This window comes from Dromiciops gliroides, chromosome 3 (assembly GCF_019393635.1).
Source record: "Dromiciops gliroides isolate mDroGli1 chromosome 3, mDroGli1.pri, whole genome shotgun sequence".
NCBI lineage: Eukaryota > Metazoa > Chordata > Mammalia > Microbiotheria > Microbiotheriidae > Dromiciops > Dromiciops gliroides.
This window is the reverse complement of record NC_057863.1, coordinates 451,620,824-451,634,284: the sequence shown is the minus strand read 5'-3', so window position 1 is coordinate 451,634,284 and position 13,461 is coordinate 451,620,824.

The following is a 13,461-nucleotide window of genomic DNA, read 5'->3' as shown; positions in this document are numbered from 1 at the left end:
TTAAGGAGGAATAAGGGGGATTAAAAGTCAATATTTATGAAGTTAAGTTGGATGGCCCATGAATTCAGAATTATAACCCAGCCAAAACCAACATTATTTATCACAGAAATAATGAATATTTGAAAATTGAATAGATTCTATAGGGTTTACAAAGAGACATATCAGAATTTAAAAAACACAAAAAAATCCCAAAACACTTCTAACAATAAAGAATCCCCCAAGCCTAAGCAGATAAATACTTAGGGGGGCAGAGCTAAGATGGCGAAGGAAAGGCAGTGATTTGCCTGAGCTTTGTGGAAAAAAGTTTAAGTTTTTAACAGTCAGGATAACTGAAAGACACCAGTTTTTGAAGGACCACCCTTTCGGGGAGGAGACCGTGATGAACCGCCTGTGCGTCTGCTAAGCACTCCACTTCTGTCTGCTAAGCACTCCACTTCCCGGGGTGCAAGCTTAAAGGCAAGGAGAGAACGGAAGTTGGTCTCTTTTTTGCTTGCTCACTCGACTGGCTCACTCGGCACACAGAGACACTGACTCAGGTCCTTGGTGATCGGCCCGGTCCTCTGTAACAACACCTGCTTGACATTGTTCTCAGCCTCAGAGGTGGTTTTGGATTTTGGTGAGTTCTATATGGAATATAGACTAAGCTTAGATCTAAGACTATTTATTTGTATTTCTACTTTCCTATCCCTCTAATCAACATCACCTTGTTTTGTTGGCTAATTAATTCCCAAACAATAAAAGCTCTAACTAAAGCTCAGAGTCTTCTTTCACTTACTGGTCTGGGATATATATATATATATATATATATATATATATATATATATATATATATATATATATATATATATATATATATATATATATATATATATATATATATATATATATATAAGGGAAAGGTTAGAGGGGAGTTTAATGCTTTTGTATCCAATTTTAAATCTCACAGCTTTTCCGAAGATCCCTCCCAATACCTTCAAATAATGCCATAAGACAAATTCCTGGAGTAGCAGGACCCACAAAAGAACAGGGAGAAATCATTTTCTAGCCACAGACAACTTAGAAGTTTGACTGGAAAGGTCTGTTGTACCTGGATGACAGTGGAGCACAGTGCAGCACAGGCCACACTAGCACAGCTCCAAACTCAGTGCAGCTCCAGTCCCAACAAAACAAGAGCAGGCCTTGGGAGCCTCTAAACCAGGAGTGGCAGCAGATGCTTCTGGAACTCAGCCTACAGTAAAGGGATTGTAAAAATGTCCAGAAGGAGTTAACAAGGGTCTCTTTGCTAGCACTGAGGCAGGACTCTGTTGTTTTGCCCATACTCAGATCATGGTCACACTTTTGGGTGGCAGTCTCATGTGGGGGAGGACCACAAGCTCACAAGAGCATGCAGCCACAGTGGAGCAGAAATCTGTTCATAATTCTATGGCAGAAAAGCAGGTCTATGGTAGCTTGCAGAATGGAGCACAGGCCAGGGGAGTAGTGAACATACTTCTTCTTTAATCATACCAACTTGAAAGAACTAAGGACTTACAAATTCCTAGAAGTATCTCAGATAACAGCTGCACAAACCCCCTGAAGCTTGGGACAGTGCCCCTTCTACCCTGGAAGCAATGCCCCACTTTAACAAAGAGTTAAAAGTCAAGAAATAGGCTGGGAAATGAGGAAACAGAAAAAAATTGCTGACCCTCAGAAGAAGATAACAAACTCAAAGCAACTACATACAAAACCTCCAAGAAAAATATGAATTGGTGTCAGGCAATGGAAGGGCTCAAAAAGGATTTTGAAAATAAAGAGAGGTAGAGGAAAAAAATGGAAAGAGAAATGAGAGAGTTGCAAGAAAATCATGGGAAAAAAAACCAAAAGCTTGGTAAAGGAAACACAAAAAAATATTGAAGAAAATACCTTAAAAACCAGACTGGGCCAAATGGTAAAAGAGGTACAAAAAGTCCATGAGGAAAAGAATGCCTTGAAAAGCAAAATTGGCCAAATGGAAAAGAAGGTACAAAAGCTCTCTGAAGAAAATAATTCCTTAAAAATTAGGATTGAGAAAATGGAAGCTAATGACTTTATGGGAAATCAAGAAACAATAAAGCAAAACCAAAAGAATGAAAAAATAGAAGGCAATGTGAAATATCTCATTGGAAAAACAATTGACTTGGAAAATAGATCCAGGAAAGATAATTTGAAAATTATTGGAATACCTGAAAGCCATGATCAAAAACAGAGCCTAGACATCATCTTCCAAGAAATTGTTAGGGAAAATTTCCCTGATATTCTAGAACCAGAAGGTAAAATAGAAATTGAAAGAATCCACCAATCACATCCTGAAAAAAACTCTAAAATGAAAACTCCCACGAATAATATAGCCAAATTCCAGAGCTCCCAGATCAAGGAGAAAATATTGTAAGCAGCCAGGAAGAAACAATTCAAGTACTGTGGAACCACATTCAGGATAACAGAAGATGTAACAACTTCTACATTAAAGGATCAAAGGGCTTCAAATATGATATTCCAAAGAGCAAAGAAACTGGGATTACAACCAAGAATCACCTACCCAGCAAAACTGTGTATAATCCTTCAGGGGAAAAATGGGAATTCATTAAAAGAGAGAATTTTCAGGCATTTTGATGAAAAGACCTGAGCTGAATAGAAAATTTTACTTTTAAATACAAGACCCTTGAGAAGCATAAAAAGGAAAACAGGAAAAAGAAATCATAAGGGATATTAAAAGGTTAAACTATTTACATTCTTACATGGGAAGATAATACTTGTTACTCATAAGAACTTTCTCATTATTAGGGCAGCTGGGTAGAGTGTATTTAGACAGAGGGCACAGGTGTGAGTTGAATATGAAGGGATGATATCTCTAAAAATAAAATTAAATGGTGAGAAGAATGCATCGGGAGAAAGGGAAAAGGGAGAGGTAGAATGGGATAAATTATCTCACATAAAAGATGCAAAAAAAAGCTTATGGAATGGAAGGGAAGATGGGGGAGGTACTGGGGAGTAAGTGAGTCTTACTCTCATCAGAATAGGCTCAAAGAGAGAATAATATACACACTCAATTGGTTATATTAATCCCTTACCCTGCAGGAAAGTAGGAGGGGAAGGGGATTAGGGTGGTGGTGAAAAAAGAGAGGGCAGATTGGAGGAGGGAGCAGTCAGAAGCAAAACACTTTTTTGGAGGCATAAGATGAAATAAGATAGAAAATAGAGTAAATGTCATGGGGAGGGAATAGGCTGGAGGGAAATACATTTAACAATAGTAATTGTGAAAAAAACATTTGAAGCAAGTTTGCCTGACAGGCCTCATTTCTTAAACATATAGAGAACTGAGTCAAAGTTCTTAAAATAAGAGCCAGCCCCCAATTGATAGATGATCAAAGGATATGAAATTTTCAGATGAAATAATCAAAGCTTCCTATAGCCATATTGAAAAAAAATGTTCTAACTCATTAATGATTGGAGAGCTTCAGGTCAAAATAATTTTGGGGTACTACCTCATACCTATTAGTTTGGATAATAGGACAGAAGAGGAAAATGACAAATGTTGTAGGGGATATGGGGAAAATGAGACATTAATGTACTCTTGGTGAAGTTGTAAACTGATTCAGAAATTTTGTAGAGCAATTTGGAACTATGGCCAAAGAGCTAAGAGACCATGCATTCTCTGACCTAGTAATACCACTACTAGGTCTGTATAAAAAAGTGATAAAAAACAAAAATTTGAATTTTAAATTGAGGAGATGCCCATCAATTAGGGAATGGCTGAACAAATTGTGCAATGAGATTATGATGGAACACTATTGTGCTATAAGAAGTGATGATCAAGATGCTATCAGAAAAAGCTGGAAAGTCTTACATGAGCTGATCCAAAATGAAATGTACTGTATACAAACTAACAACAATATTGTAAGATAATCAGCTGTGAATGGCTTAGCTATTTTCATTAATACAATGATCCAAGACAAATAGGAAGGACTTATGAAAAATCCAGTCCATCTCCAGAGAAAGAACTGATGGTGTCTGAATATAGATTGAAGGATAAGTTTTTTCATTCCTTTTTCATAATTTTTTTGTCTTTTCTTTCACAATCTGACTATTGTAGAAATGTTTTGCATGACTATCCATGTATAACTTATATTAAATTTCTTGTGTTCTTAAGAGGAGCTGGGGAAGGAGGGAAGAAGAGAATTTGGAACACAAAGTTTTAAAAATTGATGTTAAAAATTTGTTTTACATGTAATATGGGAAAAATAAAATTCTAGATAAAAACAGATACTTAAAATAATATAAAACTATTGTTAACTAAATATGAGAATAGTATGTTACACAGGCTAAATTACTAATGCTTTCAGATATTTGCAGAGAAATATATTGGACAAAAATAAGAGAAACAAAAACCTAGGTAAAAGAATATTTGAGCTAAGTAATCTGAGATTAAAGTTATTATCTTTTATTTACATTGAATCCAAGATAACATAGCCTGCATAAATATTAATATAAGACAAAATAATATTTTAGAATGATTCTTTTAAGTCTTGCTTAATAAGAGAATCTATAAATACAAGAAAATATGTGTTCTCTTCAGATAGAATAACTTAGTAACAAACCTATGAATTATAATGCTAAATAAAAATGGATCAACTCTCCAATAAAGAGGAAAAGAGGCAGAAAATGATTTAAAACATAGAATCCAATGATATTAAATTTAAAAATAAAACAATTAATGCAAAATTATATAAATATATTCTAAATTAAACGTGGTCTAAAGTGTTTCTGATATATACTAAAATATTTGGAGCAATTTTTTTTCTTATTTTTGTGGTGGAAAAGACTAAAGCAGTATTATCTATTTATTAGAAAATGGATGAATAACTTGTGGTATGTAAGGTGTAATGGACTAGTACTGCATTGTTAGAAATGATAAATACCAAAAACTTAGAGAAAATTGGGAACGCAGATGAATTGATAGAAGCTTAATTAAGCAGAACCAGAATAAATATTTTAACATTCCTATCAAAATATAAGTGGTAAATGAATTCTGTGTAATTTTAATGATATAACTTGGACTTAGAGAAGAGTGAAGAAAAAGTACCCTCCTTTTTCCATTGAAGGAATGGGGCACAATGCATACAGGATGCTGTATGCTCTCAAATACATTTCATGTCATCTGGTTTTGCTGAATTTTTAGTAATTGTTACAAAGGGAGGCAAATGTCTCACACCATGTCCTGCAATAGTGAAATCTATACAGTGCCTTAAGATTTAGAAAGTACTTTTCATAATTAGTTAATTTAATTCTTACAACCACCTTGTGAGGTATATTCTATAATTATTTCCTCCTTTTTACAGATAAGAAAATTGATGCTCAGAAAGCTTTGGCTAGATTACCATTCTATTCCTTTCTAACACTGTTGTACACAAAGACATTTTCAAAATAATTTTGACAGAAATCAAGGCAGAACTAAACAAATGGAAGAACATATCTTGCTCATGGTTAGGTCAAACAAATAGAGTAAAATATCAATACTTCTCAAAATAACATAAAAATCTAATAAAATGCTATTCAAAAATCCAATAGGTTACTACAATCATATATAGATGAAGATAAAGTAAAATTAAAGTGGAAAATGGATAAAATTACTAAGAATTGTAAAAAAAAGAAATAGGAAGGACTCCAGGCAAAATAGCAAAATGAAGGTAACTTAGAATATAATACCCTCCTCTTTATGAAACTTAATAAGATAATACCCAAAAGTAGAAGAGAAAAAAATCCATGGAATAAAGAGAAAAATTGAAAGAATCATAAGCTAATTTTTATATAAGTAATAAAACAATATGATCATCCTATGGCTTTTGATACTCCTGCCCCTGGCTTTCTACTTACACAACCTTTGGTTGAATTGACCTGGAATGGCTCTGTGTCCCTTGTGGTAATTGCAGTTTAAGATAGCAACTTTTGGAGTAAACCTCTTGGCAGTGTCCCAGAGGGATATAACTCCCATGGTAGGTTGAAGCCCATTAATCAGAGTACCCCCAAGGCTCAAAGGGAAGGAAGAGGATAGAGCAGAAGAGTGTGGAGCTGAGGGGCAGAAGATTGTGAAGGAGGGAGGATCCCAGGAGATAAATTATGATTATAGCTATTTAATATTATACTGGAGAAATAGCCAGAAGCAGGAGTGAGAGAAAGGTGGAAAGGAGAACCAATTGCAATGGTTTTTCATAGTTTCCTTTTAACAGTGTCCTAGGAGACTCTACCTCAAACTTTTCACAATAAGATGAGGAACTGAAGAAAGTCAGCATAGGAGAGGGGGTTGGAGCTCAAAAGAGAACTGGGAAAGATAAAGAATGTCAGCTACATGCATTTCTGAGTCTCCTATAGCTATGTCCCACACTGTTACTCATAACCTTGAAGACCACAGAATTCATCCAATCCCATTTGGTCGAAGAGAAGAGAAGAGAGGCAAGAAGAGCTGGGGGAGATGTATAAATAGAACTGGGAGGAAAGCTAGTGATGAAAAGGAAGCCTACATCAAGGGGACCGGAGAAAAATCATAAGTATGTCTGAAAATTACAGATAAACACTAACAAAAACAAATGAAAAAATAAAAGAAAAATGCTATATTGAGGATTAAGTAATTTGCAGCAGAAGACATTGAGTCAATCCCCTAAGAATAATTATTACAATAAATTTTGTAACCTCTGTGAAATGTTAATAGAGCAACACCCTCCCACCAAAAAAAAAAAACAAAAAACAAAAAACCCTCCAGGAGACAAATAATTAAGTGAAAATATCTAAGAAATTAGAGCTTTTAAGGGGAAAAAAATCAGTAAAACTATAGAATAGAGATTTTGTTTTTTTAAATAAACTTTTATTTTTCCCAATTTCATGTCAAGAAAATTTTTAGCATTCGTTTTATAAGATTTTGAGTTCAAATATTTTCTCCCTCCCTTCCTCCTTCCCCCCTGCCCTTTTCTAAAATGATTGTCAGTTTTATATAGGTTATATGTGTGCTATCATATAAAACATTTTCATATCAGTAATAGTTGTGAAAGAAGACAAAGTTCAAAAGTGAAAAGGAATAAAGTAAACAAAGTATGCTTCAATCTGCAATTGGAGTCCATCAATCTTTTATCTGGATGTGGATAGCATTTTTCATTGTGAGTCCTTTGTACTTGTCTTGGTTCATTATGTGTTTCTTTGTTTGTTTGTTTGTTTTTGTTTTTTTGGGGGGGGCAATGGGGTTTAAGTGACTTGCCCAGGGTCACACAGCTAGTAAGTGTCAAGTGTCTTAGGCCAAATCTGAACTCCGATCCTCCTGAATCCAGGGCTGGTGCTTTATCCACTGTCCCACCTAGCTGTCCCTGGTTCATTATGTTTTTGAGAAGAGCTGAGTCATTCATAACTGATCATCACAAAATGTTGCTGATACTATATACAATGTTTTCCTGGTTCTGTTCATTTAACTATGTAACAGTTCATACAAGTTTTTCCAGGTTTTAGAATAGAGATTTTAAACAAAATAAAACCACACTAAAAATAGAAAAATTTCCTTTAAAAAATGAAAAAGAAAAAGAAAATTAATGAATTGGAATCCAAAAACTACAAGTTAATTGAATAAAATCAAGATGATAAAATTGAAAGAAAACATAAGACCTCTATAAAACAAGAATGTTCAATTTGAAAGTAGAATAAGAAATGATAATATCAGGATTTGGTGTCTTCCAGGATAGCATATAAAAAGAAAACTTGAATAACATATCTCAGGGTATTATGCACAAAAATTTCAGAGAAACAGTATAACCCCCCAAAAAAATATAGCTCAACAAAATATATAGAGCATGAAGAGAGAAATACCTCAGGTTTAACTGACTGAAAAACATCAAACTCAAACTTTAGAATTTCCTAATCAAATAGCAAATGTTACAGGCAGATAGTGTTGGCTAGGGACAGGAAAAAGTAAGCTTTCATATCCAAAGGATAATCAATCATAACAAAAACATTATATCTTGTCTCCGATAAATCAAAGGGAAAATGGAATATTATGTTTCCAAAAAGCAAAGATTTTATTACACCTCCCAAATTAACCATTCTGAAAAGTTGAGCTCAATCATGAAAAAAAAAATGAAAATTTAGCAAAATGGTTAAAAAAATGAAATCATTCTTTCAAAAGATCCCAGAAATAAACAAGGTATCCCATACACAAACACAGTTTCCTCATCTGTAAAATAGGGGCCTACTTCCTAGGGTTCTTATGATGATAAAATGAGTTAATATTTTAAACCACCTTTCAAACCTTAAAATACTACTATGTAAATGCTGGATGTATAAAGGAAGAATGGCCTGATATTAACAGGAAGAAATGATGAGATAAAAGGCAAAGAAAAGAGTGGAACCAACAGATTCAGGTAACAAAGCAATTTCTACTGAAACCTATTACATTACCTACTTTGAAAATTAACAATCATGAAAACTGATGTTAGAGAATTCTATGAGAAAATGAAGTTTTTGGGTTTTTTTTTACAGCAGTAGTAGTATAAAGACATGGATTAGAAAGGAGTATTACATATTAATGACAATGAAATTAAGAAAATGAATGAAATTGAAAGGGAGGCTGGATTGGATTAGGTACTTCACTCTTAAAAAATAGGTCATGCCAGAATATGTGCATTTCCTTTTTTAGTTGTTGTTGTTGTTGTTGTTAATATCAAGTCAATATACTGTCAGGCCAGGGAAATGCTACAGGTATAATGTAATTAGATTTTAGCAACATACTCAACAAAATCTCCCATGGTATTCTTGTGGAGAAGGTGAAGAGAAGTGTAGTAGATATTAGTACAGTATAGTAAGATTATAAATGATGAGTAATCATACTCAAAGAGTCCATTTGAGAAGAGAATTCTATTGGTATACTCAGGATCTTCATTTATCCTTGTCCAATGTAATATTTTGATAAATAACTTGAATAAATGTTTAAATGTCACACTTATAGCGAAGTTGCAGGATATAAAATAAACCCACATAAATCATCAGCATTTCTATACATGACCAACAAAGTTCATCAGCAAGAGATAGAAAGAAGAATTACATTTAAAATAATGGTAAGGGGCAGCTAGGTGCTGCCCCACCCTTGGATTCAGGAGGACCTGAGTTCAAATCTGGCCTCAGACACTTGAGACTTACTAGCTGTGTGACCCTGAGCAAGTCACTTAACCCTCACTGGCCTGCAAAAATAAAATGAAATGAAATAAAATAATGGTGGACAATATAAAATACTTGAAAGTCTACTTGCCAAGAAAAAACCAGGAACAAAACACTTTTCACACAAATAAAATCAAATCTAAATAATTGGAAAAATATTAATTGCTCATGGATAGGCTGAGCTAATATAATAAAAATGACAATTCTACCTAAATTAATTTACTTATTCAGTGCCATGCAAGCAGACTACCTAAAAATTATTTTACCAAGCTAGAAAAAATAATAGCAAAAATCATCTGGAAGAACAAAAGGTCAGAATATCAAGGGAACTAATGAAAAAATGCACAGGAAGATGGGCTAGCTGTCCCAAATCTGAAGCTTTACTATAAAGCAGCAGTCATCAAAACTAGTTGGTACTGGCTAAGAAATAGAGTGGTGGATCAATGAAATAGGTTTGGCACAAGAGACACAGTAGTAAATGTCTATAGTAATGTGCTGTTTGATAAATCCAAAGACTCTACCTTCTGTGATAGGAACTCAGTATTTGACAAAAACTGCTGGGAAAACTGGAACATAGTATGACAGGAACTAGGCATGGACCAACATCTTACACGTCATACTAAACTAAGGTCAAAATGGGTTCATGATTTAGACATAGAAGATGATACCATAAGTAAATTTGGATAGGAAGGAATAGTTTACCTCTCAGATCTTTAGAAAGGAAAACAGTTTATGACCAAACAAAAGATAGAAAATATTATGAAATGCAAAATGGATGATTTTGATTACATTAAATTAAAGTTTTTGTACAAAGAGAAGCAATGCATCCAAAATTAGAAGGGAGACAGAAAGCTGGGGAAAATATTATAGCCAGTATTTCTTATAAAGGCCTCATTTCTAAAAAAATCAGGAACTAAATAAAATTTATAAAAATGCAAATCATTTTACAATTGAGAAATGGTCAAAGGATATGAATAGACTGCTTTCAGATGAAGAAATCAAAGCTTTCTACTGCCATATGAAAAAATGTTCTAAGTCACTATTGATTAGAGAAATGCAAATTAAAACAACTCTGAGGTACCACCTCACACCTATCTGATTGGCTAATATGACAAAAAGTAAAATAATAAATGTTGGAGAAGCTGTGGGAAAATTGGAAAACTAATGCATTGTTGGTCGAGCTGTGAACTGACCCAACCATTCTGGAGAGCAATTTGGAACTATGTCCAAAGAGCTATAAAGGTGTACATACCCTTTGACCCAGCAATAGCACTATTTGGTCTTTTTTCCCAAAGAGATCATAAAAAGGGAAAGGGACCCAGATGTACAAAAATATGTATAGTTGCTCTTTTTGTGGTGACAAGGAATTGGAAATTGAGAGGATGCCCATCAATTGGGGAATGGCTGAATAAGTTGTGGTATATGAATGTAATGGAATACTATTGCGCTATAAGAAATGATGAGCAGGAGGATTTCAGAGAAACCTGGAAGTACTTACATGAACTGATGCTAAGTGAGATGAGCAGAACCAGAAGAGCATTGTACACAGTAACAACGTTGTGTGTTGATGAACTGTGATAGACTTGACTCTTCTCAGCAATACAATGGTCCAAGATAGTTACAAAAGACTCATGATGGAAAATGTTCTCCAAATCTGGAAAAAAGAACTGTTGAATCTAGATGCAGATTGAACCATACTATTTCTACTATTTTTGTTTTTCTTTTTTTCTGAGGTTTTTCCCTTTTCGTCTGATTCTTCCTTCACAACATGACTAATGCAGAAATATGTTTAATGTGATTATACATATATAACCTGTATCAGATTGCTTTCTGTCTTGTGGAGGGGGGGAAACAGGAGAGGGAGGGAAAAAAATTGGAAGTAGAAATCTTATGAAAAGAAATGTTGAAAACTATCTACATGTAACTGGAAAATAATAAAATACTTTTATGATTAAAAAAATTAAATGCCATACCAATCAAATTTTCAGATGCTACAAAGGTAGAAGATAGCTAATTTACTGAATGATAATGTTGGGATTCAAAAACATCTAAACATGCTAAAATAGTGGACTGAGTCATAACAGATGAAGTTTATTGAACATTTAATTTTTGAAAAAACTCCAAATTCATAAGTGAAATATGGGGACAGAATAGCTAGATAATAGCTCATTTAAAAACTTACTTTTTAATGGATTACAAAGTTTAAGTGAGTTAATAGTGTGATATGACAACAAATATTAATTGAGACATAGGTTCCAGGACCAGAAAGTACTGCAGTATTCTGCCCTGGTAAGATCAATTTTTCACTCCTTTTTTTTTTCTTCTTCTTCTTTTTTTTTTTTTTAGTTCAAGGAGGGCTCTATCACATTCTATGATGGACATTGGAAAGCTTAAACTAAGCACACCTGGAAGAGACTGATCATACTGATGGAACTCAAAATCATGCCATACCAAGATCTCCACATAAGGAAGAAATGGGATTTATAACTTGCAGCAGAGAAAAGTTACCAGGGTGTGAGTGCTATCTTGAAATGTTTAAAGTGTTCTTATTTCATAGAGGGATTACATTTGTTCTGCTTAGTACCTCAGGATGGAACAAAAAGTAATGGATGGAGGTAGTCAAGAGGTAGATTTAGGTTTGCTATGAGGAAAAAAAAAATCTTCCTTACAATCCAGGAGAGTAGTCCTACTTAGAATGTATCATGTCCCTCCCTGCCCCCGCCCCCCATGGAGGTTCTTAAGCAAAGAAAGACCACATGGCCATTTGTCAGGTAATAATGTAAAGGATATTCAGGTTTGGGTTATACTAGTTGGCCTCTGAGGCCCCTTCCAATGCAGAGAGTCTAATTATGTGACAGGTAAGTTTGAATGTCAATAAGCAAGCAGAGTTTCCTTCAGTCAGTCAACTAGCATTTATTAAACATCTAATATGCTCTCTGAATTCCTCAATGCTGACATTTTCTATTCTAGCTCTTCTAAGAAAGCTGTTTTCACCTATAAAAGATAGAAATCTAGGGGTTTACATTTTTTAAATTAAACCACAATTTATAAAACCACTATAATGAATAGAGCCATTTCAATTTTAAAGTGTGTCCTTTGGCTTCTGCTGTACTGAACTACATGGGGGTGGGGTGGGGGGGCGAGGGGGAAGGGAGAGAGGGAACATGAGACACCGTAACTATCTTGAAAATTTCATCAGCCTTACATAGAGAAGTGCAGAGTTCAATTCAGCAGTGAAATTTTGAGTGACAGTCTCTTCCTTGCTTCACAACTCTCGGTATTTAAAAATATACATGCCAAATAAAAACTAGTTATTTTTATTTGACAAGATGAAAATTAGTACAAAAAGCTCCCCTGCATTACAAGACAGAAGTAGGGCCAATTAACTTCATGCTTAAAGATTTTCATTTACAGGTGCTTATTTTCATGAACCTTTAATAGCAAAGGAGAATAATTTTTTTTCTCTTTTAATAACCCTGGAAGGAAATCACATATTGAATAGTTATTATAATACCAAGAACTTAAGCAGAAATTTATAACTACATAATATTATTGCATTATTGCATTTACGATGTAAATGTTCATATCTATCCTGATACATTGTGTGCTTATTAAATACAGGGAGCATAGTTTTTATTATCTTTCTTAATCTTTCTTGCTCTTAGGGCACTTAACATATTACTGAAATGATGCTCATTTAGTTGTTGTTGAGTGAAGGAATGAATGAGTGAGTGGGTGAATAACTGAACAATAAAATGCCAAATAAACAAATGTTTCTTCATTTAAATTTTCAACTTTGCATCTGGTTGTCTTTCATCATCATAGAAAAATATCTTTCCTTTTCTTCCAGGTAATTGGGATTAAATGACTTGCCCAGGATCACCTAGCTAGTAAGTGTCAAGTGTCTGAGGCTGGATTTGAACTCAGGTTCTCCTGACTCCAGGGCAGGTGCTCTATCTACTGCACCACCTAGCTACCCCAGAAAAATATCATAGCATCAAGTTGGATCATCTTTAAAATACTATGGAAGGGATATTTTAATGGAGGACATTGAATTATATAATCCCTAGTTTCCTAAAATTACTGTTATACCTATGTGCTCAAACCATACAAATAATCCAAACTGTATTATTAAAATACAAAGAACAAATTTTTCATCATTTTTATTTCTATCATTGTCTTTTGTTTTTTTGTTGTTGTTCCTGTTGTTTTTTTTGCAGGCAATGAGGGTTAAGTGACTTGCCCAGGGTCACACAG